Genomic DNA, 15,555 nt, shown 5'->3' on the forward strand with positions numbered 1-15,555 from the left:
AAATAATTTACATCATTAACATCATTAGGTTTATTGCCAAAACCCAGAAACCACCCAAATGTCCTTCAGTTGACCCTGAATGACTCTGGTACCTTCATAAAAACAACAAAAGGAGTGAAATACTGTTACCTGTCACAAATGCTTTATGCCAAGTGAAAGAGGCCAGACTCCAAAGGGTGTGTATTATATGACTGTATGGTTAAGTGACATTCTGGGAGAGGCAGAACTACAGGGATGGGACCAGATCAGTGGTCACCAGGGGTAAGTGTTCAGGAAGGGTTTGACTAGAAGGGGGTTGGTAGCACAGAGGAGTTCCTGCCAGGTGGTGGAACTGTTCTGTATCTTGATTATAGCGGTGGTTACAGGACTCAAAGCATTTGTTAAAACTGTATAAAAGGGCTTCCCTGGTGGCGCAGTGGTTGGGAGTCCGCCTGCCGACGCAGAGGATATGGGTTCGTGCCCCGGTCTGGGAGGATCCCGCATGCCGCGGAGCAGTTGGGCCCATGGGTCATGGCCGCTGGGCCTGCGCGTCCGGAGCCTGTGCTCCGCGGCGGGAGAGGCCACAACGGTGAGAGGCCCGTGTACCGCAAAAAAAAAAAAAAAAAAAAAAACTGTACAAAAAAGGAGCGAGTTTTACTGTAGGTAAATTCAGACAAATTCTTAAAGATTAAAAAATAAACTACTCCGAGATTTTTTTACAAAAGGATCATTGAGAAAGTAGAGCAATTTAACAGAGAGTCCAGCGGTAGCGTGTAGTGTAGCACAATGTCACGTAGTGTACAGCGAGGGGTAGGGTAGTGTCTAGGAATCTGGCCACTGGTTCTCTACCTTGAGTTGGCAGTGATGGCCTGGGGAAGGGGTTAAGAGTCCAGGACCCCCACCCCTCGATGATCCGATTCCCTGGATCCAGGGTAAACTTGGGAGTTTGCATTCTAAACAAGCTTCCCAGGTTGTTTTGGTTCAGGTGGTTAACAGCCCATACTTGGAGGCCCACTATTAGACCTTTCTTCATTATTTGGGAATTCAATTCTTTTGTGAGCAGGTCCCACCAGTAAAATGGGGACAATTCACCAGTCTCCTGCTTTATAGCGATCTGAGATGGCAGGTCACTGAGGTACGTGCTAGGGGCGCTCCAACACTGTTACCTGCATTCAGTGGCAGTAGGCTTGGCCTCTGGGGCCTGTACCTTGAACATCTTTTCCTGTAACCTGGTGTCTTGGAATTTACCTCTTGGGAAGTGGTAGCTTTGACCTTAAGGGGATACTGTTAAGATGAAATTTTGTTTCTCTGAAATGCTTTGAGTTTTCTCACAGAAAGAAATCCAAAGTCAGAGGCATGTCCTCCTGGGATGACTATAATTCTGAGCTCTAGAACCATTCAAATAGAAGACAGGATGTGAACCTGAGGTCAAGTCCCTGTTCCACCACTGACCATCTGTGTGATTCTGGGCAAGTAATTTCATTCTTTGAATCTCAAATTCTTACATTCGAATTTTTCAGGTGTAAAGTGGGGCTGATAACTGTACTTTGCAGGGATCCTAATGGGGTTTGAAAGATGCATGCTGAGGTATTTCGAGGGGACGAGCTGTGATGGCTGAACTTTCAAAAGATTTGGCAAAACAAAAACATATATATGTATACACACACACACACACACACACATACACCTACTATAGAAATATATAAAGCAAATATGGCAAATGTTAGGAATTGTTGAATCTAAGTGACAGGCATGTGGGTAATCATTTTTTCAACTTTTCTATATGTTTCTAAATTTTCAGAATGAAATCAGGAAGAAGAGATGGTATGTGTCAGACCAGCACAGTGCCTATTACTCAGCAGGTCTCAGTAGGTTGGAGAGCAGGGGAGGCGAGGATGGCAGGGCAGGGAATGGGCGAGAGAAAGGCCTAAGGTTCGTCCAGTGCAGGAAGAACCCAGGGAGAGAATGAAGCCAGGCAATGCCCACCCACGGGGAAGGTGTGGGTGTGAGAACTGCCCTTGTGTTACCATCTCCAGAGAATCTGGGTATGGGGGAGGGGCACCCCACTCCAGTCGGGAGGCTCTGCCATGTTTCCTCCCCTTTCCTTGGGGATCTAAGAAGAACCAACTGCACTGTTTCCAGGTGCTTCCAGCCCTCTTGGCGGGGGTGGGAAACACGATAGAGATTCTTCGGGCCTCTGGATTGTTTGCAATTTACAGACTCTCTGAGCCCCCGTGACGTACAAGCATCTTGCTCAACAGCTGTTCTGAGCAGCAGAGTGGAAATGAACAAGGTACAAATGGCAGAGGAGGGTCAGCAAAGCTGTGAGGACAGCCTGTGAACCCGGCAGCTGGTCCCCCTTCCCTTGTAGCTCCCCGCAGCCAAGGGCTCCCACCCTAGCCCATGGCTGCACCTCTCGGGTCTTCCAGATCCAGTGGCATGAATCCAACCTGGTTGAAAAGGACATACTTGTTTCCTGTTGCTGCTGTGACACGTCACCATAAACTTAGTGGCTGAAAATGACACCATTTTATTACCTTGATGGCTCTGGAGGTTAGAGGCCCAGGCTGGGTTTCATGGGCTAAAATCAAGCAGGGATGAGTGCCTGCTAGAGGCTCTTGCCTTTTTCAGCTTCTAGAGGCTGCCCTCATTCCTTGACTGGTGCCCTTCCTCCATCTCCAGGCCAGTCGAGTATTCCTCACAATGCCATCTTTCTGGTTCCAACTCTTCTGTCTCCCTCTACTCCACGTAAGGACCATTGTGATTACATGGGGCAGACAATCTTCTTCTTTTGAAATTCTTAATTAGCAACCTAAGTTCCCCCTTGCCATATAACCTAAGACATTCACAGGCTCCAGAGAGTGGGACATGGACACCTATGGGGGGCCATTATTCTGCCTACTACAGAGGATGCCCCAAATGGATGAGCATTCTTACCTTCTACCCTCAGGAATTTTCAAACTTTAGTGTACTTTAGAATCATGGAAAATACTCGAAAAGCCAGAATTTTAGGCCCCGCTGGATTCTGATTTGGCACTTTGGGAATGGATCCAAGGAATCTGAATTTTTCGTAAGCTCCCTAATGCCTTCCTGATAGACATGATCCAAGGAGCACATTCTGAAGGATCTGCTGTCTTTTGTCTTTGGACAGAGTATAGTGGCTACATTTTAGCAACTGAATGACAAAATCTATGATCTGTGATTTATTGAGCAATTCCAATGTACTAATAAACATGGCTAAGTGTAGCGAGCACTTAGTATGTGCCAGGTCCATTCTAAGAGGTGTCCATGCACGGTCTCCTTTAATCCTCACAATAACGTGACAAGCTATGATTATTATTATCATCTCTATTTTGCAGATGAGAACATGAAGACACAGGGGTTTAAGTTCCTTGCCTAAGGCAAATCACTTACAAAGGCAAAACCAGATGCCTGTCCATCCCGCTCCTTTCTTTTCTAAAGCCTGAGGGGCAGCTCCACCTCCAGGGGTGGAGTGACCCCTGTGTATAGCCAAGGGGTGGGAGTCGGGGGGCCTGAACTTTTACACTCAGGGAGGTACAAACACAGCAGGTAGAAGCCTCACTACCTGGTTAGCTTCTCTTTAATCCTCCAAACACCCAACAGAGCCACAACAATGCCGGTGGGCAGGAAGGGGTCTGTTGAGGAAAGGCCATCCTGGCCCATCCTGGAGACAGCAACATCAGAGGGCCTCTCTCTCTCTCTCTCTCTCTCTCTCTCTCTCTCTCTCACACACACACACACACACACACACACACATACACACACACACACACTTGCCAGGAGACAGTTTCCCTTTATTACAAGGGCAGGTTCCAGCCTGCTGCCATTCCCTGCACTGTTCAAATTAGCAGCGGGTCACCCTGGCCTCCTGTCGGTGTCTGAGAGACCTTCCAGCTGGGCCCTTGTGGGCCCCTGTATCATCTCACTTCTTTAGGACAGAAACTGGAGAGACTCATGTAACACCAGATGGGTTACAGGGCTGACATCTCCATAGGGTGCACCACCTCCTCTGAAATAGACACCACAGGGCAAGCCACCCTCCCCCCACACCCTACCTCCCCCTTCCACCTCCCCCATCTCCAGTTCCCATTTCCTCTTCCATCCTTTCCTCTTTCTCCATCTCTTTCCCTATTTCTTTAGGATGCACTCTCTCCCCTCTCTCCCCAGGGTCTCACTGCCTTAAGCATGTGACTTTGGAGACAGAGGAACAGAGGGGTTGGTTACAACCAGAAACCATGAACCTTTAAGCCCACTTTGGACTCTGCCTCAGTTTCCCTTCTGGAAAATGAATGTATGAACATTTGCCAATTTCCTAACTCAAAACAGTGTCTGTGGTTCTGATACCTGCTTTGTGGTTTGTAAAGCACGTGCTCCATTTCCAGGCTGGTCCTGATGCCTTATGAAGTCCGGTGGGTTCGTGAAGTGGATGTTGCAGATGGGGAAACTGATGCCTAGAGAGGGAAATGACTCACTCAAGGCCACACAGCGTTTAGTGGCCGAGCCAGGGCCAGAAACAAGTCTTGCAATCCTGTCTTGCCATGACATTTGAGTTCTTCGTGATGATGATGATTCTATGGTACACAGCACAGAGGACATGGACCACGAGCGTGGCTGCTGCCAACAGGTCCTGAAGAAGATGAGAGCAGAAAAATCTTACAGGTCGGTTACCTTAATTGCTTAATTGCTGTGCAATCTAGTTATACTGACAGGGTTCATTACCATGTCGAATTTTGTTTTATGTCATGAGAAGCCATCAAAGAATAAAGACGCAGACATAGAGAATGGACCTGAGGACACGGGGAGGGGGAAGGGTAAGCTGGGATGAAGTGAGAGAGTGGCATGGACATATACACTACCAAATGTAAAACAGATAGCTAGTGGCAAGCAGCCGCAGAGCACAGGGAGATCAGCTCGGTGATTTGTGACCACCTAGAGGGTGGGATAGGGAGGGGGGGAGGGAGACGCAAGAGGGAGGGGATATGGGGATGTATGTATATGTATAGCTGATTCACTTTGTTATACAGCAGAAACTAACACGCCATTGTAAAGCAATTATACTCCAACAAAGATGTTAAAAAAGAAAAGCAGACCGCACCCCACGGGGTGTGGAGCCAGTGGGCTGTGTGTAAAGAGAGGACTTCTGACGCAGGGCTTGCTGCTGACTTGCTGAAAGCGCTGCAGTACTTCCCACGTGCCCTCTCAGGTCATCCTCACGACCCGAGACACAGGCAGCCTTGTCCCATTTGACAAACGAGAAAACAGAAGCCCAGAGAAATGAAGGGACTCGCCTATCACCATTCAGCTAGTGAAGGGCAGGGCTGGCTCCAGTCAAGGCCTGTCCCTTCCAAAGTTGTTTCCCTCCTCTACTCCGTGACACCGGCTCCCCACAGAGACGGAAAGGGCTTCTTCGTAAAATGACTCCGCTTCCTCTTTGTAAAATCCTGCCTCCCGGCTTCTGCGTTCCCCAAGCAGAGCCCCCTCTCACCCCACGTGCCAACCTGCACAGCAGGGCAGGAGGAGGGCTGGCGGGGCACCAGCCCGCGGGACAGTGTCAGAGCTTCTCCTTTGGAGGAGCGTGTTCCCCCCACTTGTGAGGAGGAGCCGCTGAGACCCTTGAGGTCCCCAGCCCCACCCCCCCACCGCCCCTCCTGGGGACAGCCCTGCTCTGAGAGCTGGAAGCCTTGCCCAGGGGCACCAGTGGGCCAGGGCCCGGCTAAGGAGTAGCACCGTTCTCCCTGTGCCCTGCCAGGCTGTTCTCCAGCCGGTTGTGCAATCTTGCTATGAATAGGTCTAGGTGTGTGGTTTGGTGCCAAGGAGACCAGACTTGATTCCTTCGGGTGACAGCTCCCCTGTGGAATTCTGGGAGGTGAGGGAGCACAGCTGCGAGGTCAGGCTGATGACCCTGAGCTGGGCGGCTCCGAGCTGGTGGCGTGAGGGGAGGGGCCCGTGGCCAGACTGGATGGGCAGGCTGGCAGCACGACACCGGGAGCTCTTCTTCCTCCCTGGCAGTCACCAGGCCACCCTGGGTCTGCCTCCCAAGCCTCTCCCATCTTCCACCCCTCACTCTCACCAGGCCCTCATGGCCTTAGGTACAGACTTAAAACAAAGAAGCTAAGAGGGGCAAAGGCAAAGACAGACCTGCAAGTTAATTTTTTAAACTTTAAAAACACGAGGCTGTGGGAAACCAGGGATTCGCATATATTTTGGTGTTGTGAATTGGTACGTTCGAGGGCAGTTTGATCCACCTTTCAAAATTGCAAATGTATATGTACCTCTTGCCCCAGTAATTCCACGTTTGGGCATTAATCCTACAAAGATTCTGACCTGTGTACGTAATAAATGTATAAGGTTATTCGCTGCAGTGTTGCTGATAATAACAAATGTTCAGTAACAATGTCCAATGTCTATCAATAGGGGACTCCTGGTTAAATGAACTGGGATACAATGAACAGTGGAATACTATGCAACTCTAAAAATGAGGAGGCTTTCTACGTACTGATATTTCCTCCATGTGTGAGAAAATCATTAAAGCAAGATATCTGACAGTGTGTATAATGTACTTTTTGTGTAATAAAAAGGGGAAAGTAATAATTTGTGCTTTTTTTCCTTGTAGGTGCATCAGAGATTCTGGAAGGATACCCAAGAAACTTTAGGGTGGGAGGAACTAGTCAAGAGAACTAGACAGGGGTGGGAGGAAAACTCTCCGTTTGTGTGTATCGCGATATGCTTTCTAGCATTTTAATCATGGGAATGCATTGCCTTTCAAAAATACAGTGCAACAAATGAAGATAATTTTGACAGAAAATTCCATAGCCAGTTGCCAGCTACAATGGACATTTGTCTTTTGGGGACAAGTCCTGGCATGAGGACACCCTTCTAGCTGGGGATTTACCCAATGGTCGCATCTTGGTGGGAAGAAGAACCCCTTCTCCCCCACTGGAGCGGGACTCGGAGTGGCCAAGGAACAGCGTTAGCTTATTCACAGTGGCAACAGTTGAGTTCCTGAGTCCAGTTTTGAGGCCAGAAGTGTCCAGGACACAAGAATTATTTCAATTTTAGCATTTTACCTTTAGTACCTCTCCTCAGCCACAGTTTACACTGGCATATACTATTTCTATTCTGCTCTTTATTTTTCTTATATTAATATAAAAGTCACAAGAGCAATAGATAATTACGTTTCTAAGAGTGCATCCAATATAAGCATATAGTTTTTATAATTAACAGGTGCATAAAATTCCTTTGTTCTGATTAGGTGACTCCTATACTGATATTCAAGGTGTTAATAGGAGGAAATTATGGAAACCCAAAGTTATGAAGACACAACTTTGCAATGATATCATTCATTTATCAGTCAGATTCCTTTCAAACAGTATAGTTATCTCACTATCTCCACTTCTATTCCCTAACCCCCTTCTCCCACCTTATTCCTTCCAGTCTCAGAAGAGGAGTCAAAGCCAGCCTCTCCACCATGGCTCTTCAGAAGCCATATTTATCTTTATACTAGTAACACTCTCCCATTTTGATAACTTAAAATAGTACATAAGGAGAAGAGTTGAAAGCCAAAGTCCCTTGCATCCGTCCCTGGACTGAACCATTACCAAGTTTTCTGTGGTTTCTTCTAGATCAGGGCTTTCAGTTCGGTTGGGAAGTTACAGGGGTGCCGAGCTATTGACCCCTCAGCCTTTGGGGCAGCCTCTCTGGCCAGCGGCCATGAGAAGCCTGAGATGGGAGCAGTTTTCTCTGCCATCCCGGTGCCTGGCACATCCTGGTGCTGGTGGGATGGATGAATGTAGGACTCACGGAGGTGGGCCTGTGCTAAGGCAAGAAGAGCATCGAGACTTTTCTTCCCTGCGTGGGAGTGGGGATGTTTGTAGTGTGTCTAGTAAGTCCTCTGAGAAAGAAAGCAAAAACGAAGTTTTGAGCCATTACTATGTGATGGACACTAGGCAGAACTACAGACACACACACACACACACACAATCTAGTTTTCTTCAGGTCTTAAATATTGCTGAGACTCCTCCTCTTCTAATGTTCGAATAAAGAAAATTCAAGGGGAAGGACCCCTCTTCCTTCAGCTCCAAAGGTGTCCTCAGGGCCCAGAACCAAAGCTTCTCCCTGACGGCAATGGAGCAGAGGGAGGGTGGGTCCCCTTCTAGATGCTCCTCTCTTCACCTCCACCCTCCAAACACACTCCCCTGCACATGCCCACCATGGGCTGAGCTGAGGGCACCACAGCCATCACCCTTTTTCCCCATGTCCCAGGGAAGTGGTCATGGGGACGGGGGTGGAGTGTCTGCCAGATCGACCGTGGCTGTGAACTCTACCTTCCTCCACCCTTGACCTCTGTATTCCAGCTGTGATGTGCGTGGCTAGGCTGATACACGTCACGTGTGCTGTATTAAAGCTTTGCCCTCACTACTCAAACATTTGCGAAATCAATTCCCTAAAGTGTTAGCAAGATTAACCAGTTCAGATTCTTCCTCTTTTAAACAAGAAGCTGAAGCAGGGAGAGCCGGCAACAATGAACTCTTTACTCCTCAAGGTGGAGCAGATAGATGATATCTTGAGTATAAACTCATGGAGGGCAGGGTCTAGCTCGACTGGTGCCCATCACAGCCTCTGGCCCACTGCCACACTTGAAATTGACTTAGTAATTGTTGTTCATTAACTTCAATTAATTTTAGTTGAATTTTTACCTGGTTTGGGAAAACTCTCTACTGAGAATCTTGTGAAGCTGGTTTTGGATTTCCATCTTTAACCTTTTGGGAGACAGAATCAAAACTTGAAAGCAATCGCAAACGAAATACCTTCTCCTAGTTGGCTCTGGTATTAGAAGATGAAGTTTTACCTGTACAGGAAATTAAAACAATGATAAGGACAGACTTAGGAAAGCATGACTCTTCACCAATGTAGAATTTATCCCAAAGGGCCAACTTTAAAATCTTTTTTACCTACCTGATCTGAAGTAAGAGTCCATCGTGCTGCTTAGGACTTTGAACCCAAAAGCTGAATGATTTTTATAACGTCTATTAATAGGAAAACCACAACCCAGGCTACTAAGTATAGTTTTACAGTAGGGTGGAGTTCCCCCTAACTTAGCTAAGAGGAAATATTTATGCTATTGCCACCAGCAGCCTTAGGCGTTGTGTTTGACTTCGATGTGAAGGAGGGCACCGTGATGACCGACATTCATCTGCTGGACTCACGTGAGCAGGACCTCCTTAGGGCCAAAACTGTGACAGGTCAAAACCTCTGACACCCCAGGAAGACAGAGTTTAAATCCCGCCTCCCTATGTAAAAGCTCTTCCGGGGCAACCTGACTCAGGGCAGGCCAAAGTGGCTATCAGCCACCATGAACAATGCCATAAATCTGCTTTATTAAATTGTACGGGTGCCCGTGAAGGTCAAAAGTGGGTCAGAGGAAAAGTCTGCAGGATTCATTTAGTTTAGAGATCTCAGGATAGAGTCTTCCAGCTTTGTGCCTCTTCCACAGGAAGACCTTGAGATAAACTCAGCTATTTCACTCCTCGGGTTAAAGAAAGGGGGAAGGAGAACAAAAAACTTCTCGGAGTAAGATAGTGTCATTGATGCTTTATTTACATGCGTCACCATCTCTTTTACAAACTAGATTACGGTTTTAAATGGAATACACAAGGCAATATCTACAAACACCAAGGAAAGTTAAGTACTGCATCTCTATTTCATTTGGAAAGGAGAAGATTCCCAAATCAAACTGGTTTTGATTCTTGAGAGGAAAGGTGGTAGAGATAATTCATGGCAACATATGGATAGACAAAATCCTCAGTAAGAATGCAATATGATAGTGTTCGCTTTGAAAGAAAGGATGAGGTGCTTCAAACCAAAGTATCAACTGCGTGACTCTTAGGTGTTTGAATATGGCCAGGCACCACAATGAGTTCTCGTTTGCATGGGTTATGAGCAAGAAATTGAAACAGATAAGACAGTTTTACAGATACTGTATACAGATTTTTTTCCCATTCATGCAGCTTTTTTTCTTAAAAAAAAAAGTTAAACATGTGAAGCCAAAATGTACATTTTTTTAATATTAACTAATTTTTCTGGTCCTCCTTCACATCTGTTTACATTTTGCATGTACATAATGTACTAGGACAAGTGTATTGAGAGAAGATTGATTGCCAGGCAATGAGATAATTTTAGAGAAATAAGTGACCAGACATGTAGTTGTTTTTTTTTTTTTTTTAAAGCAGCCGCACAAATATTTCTGGAGTGTGGCAGAGGCCTCGGAACCAATCATTCAACAAAGAAAAATACATACAAATAAAACTAAACAAGAGGAAAATATTTCATTCATTCGAACTGCATAAAATGTTACCCACTAAAGATCTAGATCAAATATAATACACAGTCACCCCTTGGTATCCGTGGGGGTTTGGTTGCAGGACCTCCACAGACACCAAAATCTGTGGATGCCCAAGTCCCTTATATAAAATGGTGTAGTACAGTCGGCCCTACGGATCCGTGGTTGGTTGAATCCGAGGATGCTGAGCCCGTGTGTGCGGAGGGCCGACTGTACTCTTCAGTTACTTGAGCATCTGCGTTAAGATCTTGTCTGACAGACATGATTTCACAAGGACTTCACTCTCCCCTCGCTGTGCCCTGCCGCCCCTGGTCTCCAGGAGAGGCTGGCTTTTTCATACCTCTTTGCCAGTGATTGTATTTCTACAAAATTTTTTGCTTTTCTTAATTAAAAAAGAATACATTATACCTAATCGTACAGTGTTCCCCAAATACACCGAGAAAGAAGAAATCAGAGTTTGGAGCTGTCAGGATTTTATTTCTGCTTTCAGAGAGAAAGGGTAACTTTTTAATTTCCCCTCACCAGCCCTTGGAATCAGCATGAAAAATGGGCCTGGGTGTTTGACTGCTTTCCTCTTGACGGCCTTTCCAAGAGATTCAAATATTCCTTATTCTTTAAGTGGGGTTCATTAGATAGACTCCCTACCATCTTTAACAATTTCAGAAGCCGCCTGAAATGACACCCTGAGACTGGGCATACCTGTCCTGACCAGTGAGCCAAGAGGTCTTCTCCTCAGGGTGGGGGAGCAACACACACAGGGCAAAACTCACCACCACACACACACACACACACACACACACACACAGTCCACCATTACTACACGTGTGTGCACGCTCTTCCCGTTAACAGGAGAGACAAACTTCTGAAATTTAAAAAAATATGTTTCGGCAGTCATTACATTGCAGGGGATGCAATAAAGGATAAAGGAAATCGACCTCAGATTCATTCACAGTTAACGGGATACTCTGAACCTGGCGGTCAGGCCTCACTCACGCCAGGACAGTGAAGGCTTGTGATAAAGCTCTTTTCTAACTTTGGTAAAATGTATCTGGTTCTGGAGCCCTGAAGAGAACAACAGAACCCCGGAGTTCGGGTCATGTTTTCAACATTGTTACTCTTCTTTCTAAATTTCCCATCAAAAAGTGGAAGGCTCCCTAGCTTATTTAGAGGCTGAGTGTAGACTCCGAAAGTTCTTATCAGGACGCAAACATTACAACCGCCAGACTCCCGGAGACTACCAAGTATTCCACTGAGATACTCCAGGTCAGAAGACTTCCTGTGAGGGCCCCTGGCACTCAGAACTCCACATGGTGGCCATCGGTAGGCCCCTCCTGAAAGCAGGGTCTTCAAATACAAGAGGGAGAGGGCTTAGGTGGCACCTCTGCCCTGTCTGACTGCCTTCGGACTCAGTTAGCCTAAGGGATCCTGGCCTCTGGGTGGGCGGCCAAGGGTGAGAGTGGGCCTGCTGTGATCCTGGACAGGCTTAACTATCCCATTCTTGCCTGACGCTGGCGCTACACTTTGCCCTGATCTCAGCTGTCCGCGACACTCTACATGTAGATGCTGACTTACTTCAAAAAAAAAAAAAAAAAAGGAAAAGAAAAAAATTCCAAGCACCCCTCCCTCTCCGTTTTCCTGATCTGCTCTGTGGCTATCCTGCTCTCATACCTCTCTGTCCCTCCCTCAGCTGTTTTAGATTAAATTAGAATCCGGTTCTAGGACATTTTGTAAAACATTCTGCCTGAAATCTAACAAACATTGGGGGGGAAAAAAAAAGAATAAATGAGATGCCACATGTCTGAAAGGAATTCAACACTTTAAAAGTCAAAACACATTTGAGGGTTGTCTTTCTTACTCCCAAAGTATTTCCCACGGTGTATAAAACTGCAAAGGCAAGTAGCTATTTTGTTAGTTTTCTTGTTTCTTTGAGCTCAGGAGAGAAGTTCTCAGGGCCCTCGTGTTGGAAGCACTCGGATTCTCCCCTATATCCAACACCCCTCTGCCACTCCCCACCGTCCCTGAGCTGCTGCCACTGTCTCTGAACTATGTCTCCACCCAGGGGGCTGCACCACTTAGGGACCCAGAGAGGCAGTCCTCTCTTGCTGACACTTGACAGTTCTTGTGTACAGCAGACTACCAAAGAAATCAAGGAAGTGGCTAGCTTTATTACAAAAGAATACAGTAAGCAAAAGTCTGTCTCACTGACAAGCAGACCACGTGAATAGAATACATATTTTTAAAAATTATACGTACTTTCAAAATGAAGATTATAAACTTGTAGCAGTTTAGAAAAGGTGATATGCTACAGGTCTACTATAACCACAAATTGCACAACAATTTACAGATTCAGTAGGGGGCAGGGTGAAATCAACAGGGCCATCGCTCAAACATGACAGCCCAAGCGAGGCAGGAGAGACAAGTGGCAACACCAAATGGAACGTTCATTATGCTAGGAGCTGTTATCACCACCAATATCACCCCCAGAGGAATCAGGAAGCAAAGGTGCACAAAGGGGCCCCTGGTGGCTGGTGATGGGTGCAGGGGGTCGGGTGGCACGTCTGTGTTGGTGGAAGGGAATCAGTGCCCACTGCACGGTGCAAGCATCAGCGAGAACTCATGCAGGGAGGTCTGTGCTGAAATACTAGCCTGTATCCCTAACATCCATGCAGACTGTTCCATTTTTGTACTGTACATGATAAAATATATTTATACATTTCTATGCCTAATGCTTTTTATGCAACGAAAAGAGTCTTCATATATCACTTTGGAGAAGTATGCATATGCTGTGCTAATCAGAGCATCATTACACCAGTTTCATATGTACCAAAGGTGTTCCCAACTATTCTGCCTACCAAAGAGGGTAACTAATATACTCACACTTCTCAGGTTAAACAGAAAGCACCTATACAGCACCATAACTTTTTGAAAAGAAAAAAATGAAATCCATAGAAGCAGGAAAAGTGTGTGGGGGGAGGTCAAAACTGCCCTATCTTGTACTTCCATTGTGACACTTGTACAATTACAATCTAAGCTTATTTATATTAAAAAGAAATCAGTTTGTATGCTATTGCTTGTCACTCATACACGTCTACTAGATCAGATTATACAGAGCAAGACTGAAAATCATCAAGGGTGCACATTTAGAAAAATAGTGACTCGGGTTTGTACTTTCCACACATTTCTCACTGCGGGCTTAATGTTCACCTGTAAGTTCACTTCTTCTGCAAAGAAAAACACGACTACTTTTTTTTTCTTTTCTCCTTAAAACTAAACCTGTTAGTGGCATTTGGCAATGAGCGGACAGCTGAGCTGATTTCTTCCTTGAAAAATTCTAACTTCTAACCAACATACCATCACTGTTGACTGTGTTAGCTGAGGATACCGACAGGAGACCACAGGCCCTACTGATCTGGCAACTGCAGACCAGGTGCCGGGGTCTCATCCCCCGACCACCCTGACTCAGAGCCAAGCACGTGGTTTGGTTCTGAGTCAGGTTTGCCGATGCAGGGCTCTGTCCTGGACCGGTGCACACAGAAAACACTTGTGCCACTGTTCAGTTTTTAGAAAAGGATAGTTTTCTACCAAACGAAAGAAGAAAGAAACCCCCCCTCTAGTTTACGTAATGTGTTAGTTTGGGGAGTTCTACGGGCTCGAATGCTTGTGACACCCAAAGCCAGCATAGCAGCTGGTACAACATTTTCCTTCTGTGTTTAAATTTGCCAGGGGAAGCATGATTAATATTTTAACATAAAAAGACTGCAAGTTAATGCATGTGAGAAACTCAAAGTCAAAGGAAAACAAACACAAAAGCAACACTTAAAACATCCCATAAACCATCACGATATTAAAACACCACAGAATGGCCCGCGGGCTCACGGTGTGCTCTGAACAGGGTGGGTGGTGCTGGCAGGGTGCTGTCCTTCGCTGGCAGGTGGCTGTCACCCCGTACAAGGAAGGTTTTGCATACTTTATAGAGAGAGTTCTGTGCGAGGGTAAGTGCTTCACCCGGGGTAAGGGGCCGGTAACAGTCTCTGCTGGGGTAGGAAACGGCAGGGGCTCACAAAGGTGTTAAGCTGTAAACGGTATCACTGTCCACTTGCTGAGAGCAGATTTGGCAAAGGGTTTCCTCTGTAGGTCTTGTGTCAGTTTGAGGGTCTAAAGGAGGAGAGAAGAAAACCAGAGACGGTTAAGGACATTCAAACAGCAGCAGTGGGCCCTCCAGGTCACGTCTCCTCAGCCTCCGGTCCCTCACCTGCCTCTGGGCCAGGGGTCTGCAAGTCAAGCTGTTCTGCTGCACTAGCGTCAAAGGGCTGAAAACCTAAGGACAAAGCCCGGAGATCACTCACCTTATTTCCGTGCTTGATAACAAAACGCCCTCACGTTAAAAAGCCTCGAGGAAACGGGGCCATTCGCTTGTGGAGGTTAACAAAGCGAGGCAGGTCGGGGTGCCTCAGCAGGCCCGTCCAAGTTAGGGAGGCCTGGGGTGCAGATGGGGTTTTACTCTAGATTTTTGGATTGAGGGGCTTCCTGGGACACGAGACTTACATGCTAAAACCAGGGGAGCTGGTCACCCCAAGCAGACCAGCTATGCTCTTCTGGTTCCCCCTCCCCCAGCTATGAGGACTAAGTGACCTTGCTTACCACCCTTCCCATTGACATCCCAACATCAGGGGAGTGGAATTGGCCACTTTCCACAAAGGCTTCATCCGTCTGCACTGCTGGGTTGGGGTCATCTTGACTTCCCTCACTATAAAAGGAGAAGTAATCTCTAAGTGGGGTGTCCTAGGAATTTGCTTTTTATATTAAAAATCTGCAGAGGAAAAACAATTATATCACGCATACATATGGCCCAAGAAACCTCCCACAAAACATCTCTTTAAAAATTAACAACACTATTATTGTTGGTATTATTATTATGCACTCAGCCACCTTCAAACGGTAAATCCTCTCAAAGCATCTGAATTTACACAAATCTTATCAGATTTCTTGTGACCACTGAGCCCAGAAAAGTTAGAGAATTATATATATACACACACATAGTCATAGAGATGTAGCTAAAGGAACTGACATGACAGGCCTCAAGACCTTTTGTTTATGGAGACAGTGTCAGCTGTCATGGTAGGAAAAAAATGGCTCTAGGCCAAGAAATGGAAAAGTGGTAGGGAAGCAACCTCAGGATCTTCTCACCAGATAAGGTGAACAAGTAATGAAAAATG

At 46.4% G+C, this 15,555-nt stretch overlaps 1 protein-coding gene across 1 annotated transcript in view; it reads right to left on the reverse strand.

Moving 5' to 3' along the window:
* Positions 1-9,576: 9,576 nt before the first annotated feature.
* The window catches only part of FOXO3 (forkhead box O3), a 119,712-nt gene continuing 113,733 nt past the window's right edge, over positions 9,577-15,555 (reverse strand). The window contains 1 exon segment of the mRNA XM_033418715.2: positions 9,577-14,494. The gene's annotated coding sequence lies outside the window, so the exon portion shown is untranslated.

Source organism: Orcinus orca, chromosome 12 (genome assembly GCF_937001465.1).
Source record: "Orcinus orca chromosome 12, mOrcOrc1.1, whole genome shotgun sequence".
In the NCBI taxonomy this organism is placed as follows: Eukaryota; Metazoa; Chordata; class Mammalia; order Artiodactyla; family Delphinidae; genus Orcinus; species Orcinus orca.